Here is a 9,693-nt window from a genome sequence, read left to right as displayed (position 1 = left end):
AGGTAAAGAGCCTTATAGTTTTGGAATTGGTATAAGCATCACCTCGCTTGTATCTGTAGGTTGGTGAGAATTCTATATAGTGAAGCATCTCAAAGAAGGTATTCTATAAATTTTTTTCTAAACAAGTGGGTGCCCAAGGCATCTTTTAAACTTTGTTCTCTTCAGGCTTGTCTCTCGTCATATGTTCTTGGCTTGCCCTCATTCTCTGGCTTCATTCCAGTACGGGGCTTCAGCTGACCTACTCTTCGATCATTCAGATCCTTGTCTTCCTGCTTCCTTTCCCAGTCTGTGTTCAGCATTCGCCTTCCCGGCATGACCTCTCTGCAGAAAGAAAATCTGCAGTGGATTGATCTGGAAGCCACTCCACTGCACTCCACCCACCCCATTTGGTGCTGTCTCCAAGGCAGGCTTGCCTCCAACAACATGAGGATGCATTTGTTAAGTGTCTATAAGCAGATGTTGGGTGTCTTAAGTCAGTAAGAAGGAGCCCAAGAGTAATAGAGGTGTCTGCATGCTAAGTTGCTTCAGTGACCTCACGTTCTATAGCCCTCCAGGCTCCTCTGTCCAGTCCATAGGAGTCTCCAGGCAAGAATACTGGAGTGGGTTGCCAGGCCCTGCTCCAGGGGATCTTCCCGACCCAGGGATTGAACCCGTGTCTCTTACATCTCCTGTGTTGGCAGGCAGGTTCTTTACCACTAGCACTGTTGTAGCCAAGCATTCCGGGAAACAAACTCACTCAGAAGGACAATGCAGATAGTGGAGTGCAGTTTATTACACCGGCGGGCCCAAGGCAGAGTCTCCTCTTAGCCAAGGATCCCGACGAGTTTTTGCGAAAACCTTACATACTCTAAGCGTACATACACAAACCCACCTCCCCAAATTCCCTGAAACTAGTCTGAACAAAGGAAAAGAAAGATACAATCAAAGTTAACCCATGACTCGTATGCCTTAAGCCTAGGTAGCTGCTGCTGCTGCTGCTGCTGCTGCTGCTAAGTCGCTTTAGTCGTGTCCGAGTCTGTGCGAACCCATAGATGGCAGCCCACCAGGCTCTGCCGTCCCTGGGATTCTCCAAGCAAGAACACTGGAGTGGGTTGCCATTTCCTTCTCCAATGCATGAAAGTGAAAAGTGAAAGGGAAGTTGCTCAGTCGTGTCTGACTGTTAACAGTGGACAATTATGAATAGGCCTGTGGTCATACCCCAATAAGCATAATAGAATTTATGATTTTATTTGGTTACACAGATAATTAGGGTATTCTTTTAGGCAACAGAGAGTCTAGGTGTGAGCCCTGGGGCTCTTCCATCCGGGGGGTCTAGTTTTCCAGTTATGTCGTTTCCATAGATACTGGGCATATAGCTCAAAGTCCACAGTCCGGCCCAAGATGAAGTTCTGGTTTCACGATGGAGCCTGTTCTGTCTGTTTCCTCTTTCAGCCCCACCTGGGAAGCGTGTAACAGAGGTTAAGAGCAATTCAAAACTTGCCTTGACATTTCTTTAGTAGCCAAAGCATGTGAAGAATTGGAAATGGCACAAGCATGTATCGATAGGGACTTGGTTAAATTCCTTAAGGTAATATGGGCTCACATTTAGAGGACTTACCATGTGTCAATATTTCATATTTGTAAAGCTATACTAAGTGCTTTATAAACACTAACTTTTAAAATCATCATAGCAATCACTTGAGATATATCTGTATTACTTTGATCCTTATAATACACATAGGGAAACTGAGGCACAGGATGGTTGGGTGACTTACCTAAGGCCACACAGTTAGGAGTTAGAGAGCTGGAATTCATCTAACTCCAGTGCTTCTGTGTTTCATTACTATGCTGCCTTGCTGCCCAACCCGGACATTGGAGTGAAAGAGCCAAACAATGAGGACCGAGTATAAAATACACAACAGGTTTCAAGAGAAGTATGAGTCTAGTTTGTTACCTGTGCAAGGAAAAAAGATCCAGACACAGACACCAGGCAGATAATACTATAGCTCTGAAGGACGGAACTGTGGAGGACTCTTCCTTTCAAGGGCCTACATTTCTATGTAATTTTAACATTTAAAACATATACTGCTTTGAAAACAAATAAGACCAACTAACACTTTTTTAAAAGGATAACAACTAGGCTAACTTTAATTTTAATCTTTTAAAAAAGTTAGAACCAATAAGTGAAGCGGAGACAGCAGGCCTTGTTAGTCCATGTCTTCATGACTTTGTATAATGCTGGTTCCTTCCACCTAGAATTCCTTCTACCTTTAAGTTGCCTTAGTGGGCTTTCATTTATCTACAAAGTCCAGCTGGAGATATTTTCCCCAGACACAGTTCACTCTTGCCTTTGTACTACTGTTACCCAAAGCTTGCCCTTCTTTTAATTAATCCATCCTATTGTATGGAGATTATTAGTTTAATGGTCTGCCTCCCACACTACTCAGTGAGCTCCTTACATAAAGTATGTGGAGCAAGGAAGTGTTCAATAAATAAATGTTTTCATTTAATTGAATTAAATTCTGAGAAAGTGGCCCCATTAGCTAGTTCCTCTTCATCCATAAGATGAGAATGTTGCTTTTGAGTAGGCCTGTATCCTTAATTCTCAGGAAGCAGAGTTCAAAACTTTGAGAGTTAAGATAAGTATGACCTCTGGGCAGGAACTCTAAAATGGGAAACAGTCCAAATGCCCTTGGGAGTCTCTGCTGCTCTGATTAAAAATGGCCTTGACAAGCAGGAAACTGAGAAGGAATCAGAAGAATCCCAAGGGGCCACTTAGAGAACTTTCTTGGAGATTTGTTGGTTAAAAATATATAAACATATGAGATAAGAAGGCTTGGGACCAAGGATTTAATCAAAAGGTGGCCTAACGCTAAGAATAGATTTTTAAAAACTGGAGTCTAAAATGAGCCAAGTTCTGCAAAGTTTGCCAGGATCATCGGAAGGAATTTTTACCATATCCACAGCAAGAAGAATGCGAAGGGACAGCATCGGGGTGGGGGCTGTTGAACCATTTCTGATGACTGAGTGAGCAGCAGCGCTTGGTCAGGTTGCAGGGTTCCAGATGTTCCAGGGTCAGGCAGAGAGGCTGGACAGCAGTCGATCACGTCTTCACCACGCCTTGACACAGCCTGCTTCTGAGTCCTGGATGAAGCCGAGTGCTCCTCAGCCTGTTAGAGCCGAAAGAGGACCAGTATCCTCTTTGCAGTCATTCCAAGCACATTAGAGCCACGGACAGTGTTTACAAGACATGACGTCACCTCCATCAATCGCCCTCAGAAGGAACTATAGAAGCAATCTCATTCTGACTAAACGACTTTTTATTTTTAGTCTCTGGTGGTTTGCTGCAGTGATTAGTTTCCTTAATTTCCATGTCTCCCCAGAGCTGGAAGAAACATTTCTAAAGCCTTGCCTTAGTGCATACATTAAAAAGAAAAAGAAAAAAAAAATCTCTGCCCAAAGTCTCAGGGTAAGAAAACAAATGAAAATCTATCTAATTCAGAAGTGCCAATGAGTGTTTTCCGGAGAAGGAAATGGCACCCCACTCCAGTACTCTTGCCTAGAAAATCCCATGGACAGAGAAACCTGATAGGCTGCAGTCCATGGGGTCGCTAAGGGTCGGACACGACTGAGCAACTTCACTTTCACTTTTCACTTTCATGCATTGGAGAAGAAAATGGCAACCCACTCCAGTGTTCTTGCCTGGAGAATCCCAGGGATGGGGGAGCCTGGTGGGCTGCCATCTCTGGGGTCGCACAGAGTCGGACAAGACTGAAATGACTTAGCAGCAGCAGCAGCAGCAGCAGCAATGAGTGTTTTAAACTAGAGCAGGAGTGGAGGAAGGGTCTGTGTGAGGGGGAACACAAGGATATTGTTACTGTTAATAGTCAGCCTAATTTGTAGCGTCTAAAGTAACTTTTAGTTTATATGGATTATCTGGTGGTTTAAAAATAGCACAAAAGGTGTGTGTGTGTGTGTTTTACCACTTTCCACTTCATAAAAATTTCCTAATTTTTAAATTGAAGTCCAAATGATCACAATTAAGTTACTTTATAAATACAAACCAGGCCTGTATTCATTGTGCTAGGGCTGAATTTTCACTGTGTGTGTCCAAGTTTCATATATATTAATTTAAAATCTCCAGGTGTTAATAGAATAAAGATGAAATCAAATGGATAAATTTGCATAAAGAAAATTAGTATAAATTTGCTTTTCTCCAATAAGCCCTGGGAAATGAAAACTTAATGGACAACTAATTAACAATCAAGTCATCCTACAGCCATGCTCCATGGCCCAACTTCCCCCCAAAAGCACAACAGGATATTTCACAAATGCAGATTAGTCTAAATTACATTATATCTTCACTGGCTCACCTGTGTTAATATTCATGGGAATCACTTACATTTTCCTAAGCTCATCTGGGACCAGTCTTACAGATTTCAATTAAAGCGCACTCTGGAATGTCAAGCAGAGGCTTGATTTGGTCCGCAGATCACAGTTTGGCATTTTTGTTTATGTAAATAATGTGCCAACCAGGATTTATTTGCCTTTTTCATCTTGGTTATACTTCTCCATTATAAATCATCGATTATAGTTATTTCCTATAAATCACTGCCAGGTTATGGAGATAGAATCTCAGAAAACAAAAGCACTCCAAGGAGTTGTTTACCTCGGTTCCTTTGGCAGCAAGAACTGAGGAGCTGGGGGATGGGCATGGAGAGGAGGAAGGGCTTTACTATTTCTCTTTTCGCATTTATAATTTTATATGATGTGCTGGTAGTACCTATTCAGAAGAATAAACTAATTTGTTAAAGCCATTGCATATCCCTGGGACTGAGGGCATGCAGTGCATAAACCGGCTTACTCAGAACTTAGATTGTCAACCAGTCCTCTGTGTATTTATTTAAAATCTCCCCGTGTTGTCTTCTTAAACTATTTAACCCCTTATTCAGCTTCTTTCACAACTTTCAGAAATGGTCCTCCTGAAAAATCACTGTTCTTTCATTTCTCCTTCTTGGAAGCATCTTATGTGAGGATTCCCTGGTAGCTCAGCTAGTAAAGAATTTGCCTGCAATGCAGGAGACCTGGGTTCAATCCCCGGATTGGGAAGATCCCTTGGAGGAAGGCCTGGCAACCTACTCCAGTGTTCTTGCCTGGAGAATTCTGTGGACACAGGAGCCTGGAGGACTATAGTTCATGGGGTTGCAAAGAGTCAGACAGGAGTGAGCAGCTAACAACACTATGTAAGACCTCACTGAATGACTGAAAGAATGAATAGGTATCAATGAGTTAGCAGTTGTATAAGATGCTGTGCTGTGTGCTATGCTTAGTCACGTGGGTAATCATTCCCTTCTCCAGGGGATCTTCCCAACCGAGGGATCGAACCTGAGTCTTCAGCATTGCAGGCAGATTCTTTACCACTTGAGCCACCAGGGTAGCATGGTGAGGGACATGAAGATGAATAAACTCCAATCTCTTCTTTCAAGGCACTCAGTGTGATGAAAGGAGGCTTATATTATACTGTGATAGATTATACGAAAGAGGTCTTTACAGAAATGTGATGGAAATTCCAGAAAAGTACCCTGCTTGCTCATCTTGGCTGGGGAAGGGAAGAATGCCAGAAAACACTAGCAAGAGACAATCACACTTGCTGATGCTCAGAGGGCACATATTAATTATCTGTGCATAATAGAGTATGTGTTGTTTTGTTGAGAAGAGTGCCTTGAGCTCAAGTTTGTGTTGAGGCTGAAGAGATACTCAGAGATAAGATGTGGGAAGCCTCAGGTGCCATCTTCTAATTTTAACCCAAAGGTAATTGGAGCCGCATAGGGGTCTTTTTCCATGTAGGAAATTAAGCATACTGTGATATTCAGATGTGCATTCGAGACTGATCACTCTGACGGTATATGGAGACTCTGAAGAGGGGTGGCATAAGGAGCAGGAAGAGTGGGAGCTTGTTGCCAGGAGAAAAATAGTGAACCCTTAACATGGAGAGGAAAGGGTAGAGTTCTACAGTGGAACCAGGAGGACATACTGATGAATTGGATTGGAAGTAAACAATGAAGAAGTGGGTGGATCTAGAATGAAGCCTAGGCTTCTGGAATCCTCTGTGAGATTCCCTGCTCTATGGCCTCCATAGGAGGCACTACTGGGCAGGAATTAATAGGATAGGCTTTGGCGTGTGAAAAATATGATTTTAAAACTTGGTTGTACTATACATTAGTACGTTAATTTTGGGGGAAATTTCTTAACCCCCTTTAAGCCTTAATTTCCTTATACATAAAATGGAAATAATATACCACATAACTCATAGCAGAGTATACCCAATGTTCAATAAACACTAGCTGTTTATATGACTTATCTTTCTATTTTTGCAAAATAAGGTAAGGCATTATTAAAGATGATTGCACAATATTATACACATAGAACACTGAAAACTACAACTATTATAACTTAAAAACTGCAAAAAAAAAAAAAAAAACCAGCATGAGTATTCTACTTAACAAGCAATGTAGAATTCTCAAGAAGTTTTAGTTTATGTATTTTCTTCTCTCACTAAACTTCCCTTTAAGAGAACGAGACACTTTGTATTACTTTATTGCTCTTGGAACTCAAAGATGACAGTCTCATTTTTAAAGTGACTTTGTCGCATCTGAACAAGTGCAAATTTCACTTGAGACACTATTAGGGTTTTGAAAACAAATATATGGATTTTAAAAGTTATCTCAGAGTTGCAGACAAATTGTAAGTTCAGTACCCAGAATTCTTTTTTCATACCTTAATATTTCAGTGTGTATTTCCTGCAAACAAGGACATAATTCAACAAAACCACAGTACAACCATCAAAAGCAGGAAATTAACACTGATTTATTACTACCATCTACCTCTCAGTTCCACCAATTGTCCTCATTGTGGTCTCCATCGCCGCAGAATCCAGTCCAGGCTCGTGCGCTGCCTCTAGTTGTCAAATCTCTGTTTGCTTCACTCTGGAGCAGTTCTTCAGTCTTTGCTTGACTTTAATGCCATTGAGACACTTGCTGCTGCTGCTGCTGCCAAGTCGCTTCAGTCGTGTCCGACTCTGTGTGACCCCATAGACGGCAGCCCACCAGGTTCCCTCGTCCCTGGGATTCTCCAGGCAAGAACACTGGAGTGGGTTGCCATTTCCTTCTCCAGTGCATGAAAGTGAAAAAGTGAAAGTGAAGTCACTCAGTTGTGTCCGACTCTTCGCAACTCCATGGACGGCAGCCCACCAGGCTCCTCCGTCCATGGGATTTTCCAGGCAAGAGTACTGGAGTCGGGTGCCATTGCCTTCTCCTGAGACACTTGAGGATTACCAATTAATTATTTTGTAGATTTGTTTTCCTATTTGCCCCTACATTTGTACTTATTTGATATTTGCTCATGATTAGATTCAAGTTAGGCACCTTTGGCAGAAATATCACAGAAACAATGCCGCTTTCTTATTACATCCAATCAAGTGACTAAGATTCCATTTCTATCATTACTGATGGTGTTTACTTAATGGAGATGGCATCTGTCAGGCTTCTTTGCTGTAAAATTACAACTTCCACCTTTGAGGTTAATAAATATGTAGAAGAGATGTACCTTGAGACTATGTAAAACACCTCATTCCTCATCAAACTTCCAGTTTATTTATTTACTGGTTTATATGAGCTCAGTTTCTCAGGCTCAGTGTCTCATGCTGGGCCCCACCTTGTATGAACACCCTCTTCACCCCACCCTGGTTCTCCATGGCAGTGCTGTCCTCTCTCTGCAGACATCTCCTTAAGCCCATTTGGCTTCCAGCACCCGACTGTGGGCCATCATGACCTGCCCTCCTCGTCCCCCGCCACCTGGCACAGACATCGTCCTGTTCTGTCCCATCCTAGGAATAAACAGGTCAGAAAGAAAAGAGAAGGGAAGGAAGGGAGAGAGAGGCAGAAGGGGGAGGTCATCTTTATCTAGTTGCTCAGTCTTGTCCAGTTCTTTGTGACTGTTTGCGACCTCATGGACTGTAGCCTGCCATGCTCCTCTGTCCATGGGATTTTTTTTCAGGCAAAAATACTGGAATGCTGCTGCTGCTGCTGCTAAGTCGCTTCAGTCGTGTCCGACTCTGTGCGACCCCAGAGACGGCAGCCCACCAGGCTCCCCCGTCCCTGGGATTCTCGAGGCAAGAACACTGGAATGGGTTGCCATTTCCTTCTCCAATGCATGAAAGTGAAAAGCGAAAGTGAAGTCGCTCAGTCATGTCTGACTCTTAGTGACCCCATGGACTGTAGCCCACCAGGCTCCTCCATCCATGGGATTTTTTCCAGGTAAGAGTACTGGAGTGGGATGCCATTGCCTTCTCCGAATACTGGAATGGGTTGCCATTTTCTCTTTCAGGGGATTTTCCTGACCCAGGAAATACATAAATACATAAATAATAAACCCATCATTATCATTAACATCATTGTACGTCTTTCTATCTTTGTTGTCAGTGAATTGTTTGCTGGCTTATCCTCTTCCTTGTATTGTTCTGCTCTGGGCATTTTCCAAGGTTCCAGTTTAGAAGGCAACAGAGCAATGGCTCAGAGCTCCAACTACGTTATCTGCATCACTGCTTTCTGATTCTGAGACCCAGGCAGGGTTCTTATTCTCTTTATACATCTGTCTCTCTCTCTGAAAAAAAATGAAAATAATAATGGTACCTGGTTGTAGTCCCATCTTTCCAATTTTGGGCAGACATTTCCAAATGAATGGACTCACATCAGCTCAAATTCAAAATGTAAAAATCAGCTCATTTTCCCCTTACAAAACATATTCGTCTTCCTGAAGCCCCCATTCTATAAATACACACATTCATGCTACAAGCATTTATTGAGCACTTACTGTTAGCAAGCATGGTGGCTAAGAATCCAGATATAAAAAGCAAGGTCTTTGCCCCCGAGATTCTTAGAGTGGTTGTGTGGTAGTGGTAGTGTGGTGGAGTGGATGCTTAGTGAGGAGGATAGTGTGATGAGCACTCTGATGGAGTTAAATGGTGGCATCTTTTCTTCTCTAGGAAGAGAACCACATTCCAAGAGGCTAAGGCTTTCTAGCGGGTGGCCCACACAGAGTTAGCTGGATGGAGACGAGGGCCAAGGTCTTCTAGGCAGAGTGAGCAGCATGGCCAAAGAGCTGCAGATACAACACAGCACAGCATGCTCTGAGACCACAGCCTTGAGAAACAGATCCAGAGAGGTCGTGGGGAGGGATGAGGATGGAATGAAGGTGACCGGGTTCAGGGGGCACTGCTGAGGGCTTACTCATCGGTTCTCCTAAACCCTTTGTCTCAGATGACCTTCTTCCCACGTGACTCACTCAAATCCTACCATTCTTTTAAAAAACTATTTTATTTTATTTATTATTTATGTATTTGGATGCACTGGTCTTAGTTACACATGATCTTCGATGGGGCATGCAGGATCTTCCAGGCGTGGCACGTGGGATCTAGTTCCACGACGAGGGATCAAACCCAGGCCCCTTGCACTGGAAGCATGGAGTCTTAGCCGCTGGACTATCCGGGGAGTCCTGTGAATCCTATCCATTATTGTTGACTTTCTCCCTGAGACCTTTTCTTATCTGATCTTGAAACAACTTCCCTCTTCTCCTAACTTTTCTGGCAATAACTACCCTATAGTGTATTTCATATGATGGTGATAATAATGTCTTATATATGTGGAGTAGTCACAG

This window comes from Capra hircus, chromosome 2, assembly GCF_001704415.2.
Source record: "Capra hircus breed San Clemente chromosome 2, ASM170441v1, whole genome shotgun sequence".
NCBI lineage: Eukaryota > Metazoa > Chordata > Mammalia > Artiodactyla > Bovidae > Capra > Capra hircus.
The sequence above is the reverse complement of the archived record's forward strand: the minus strand, read 5'-3'. Positions refer to the sequence as shown.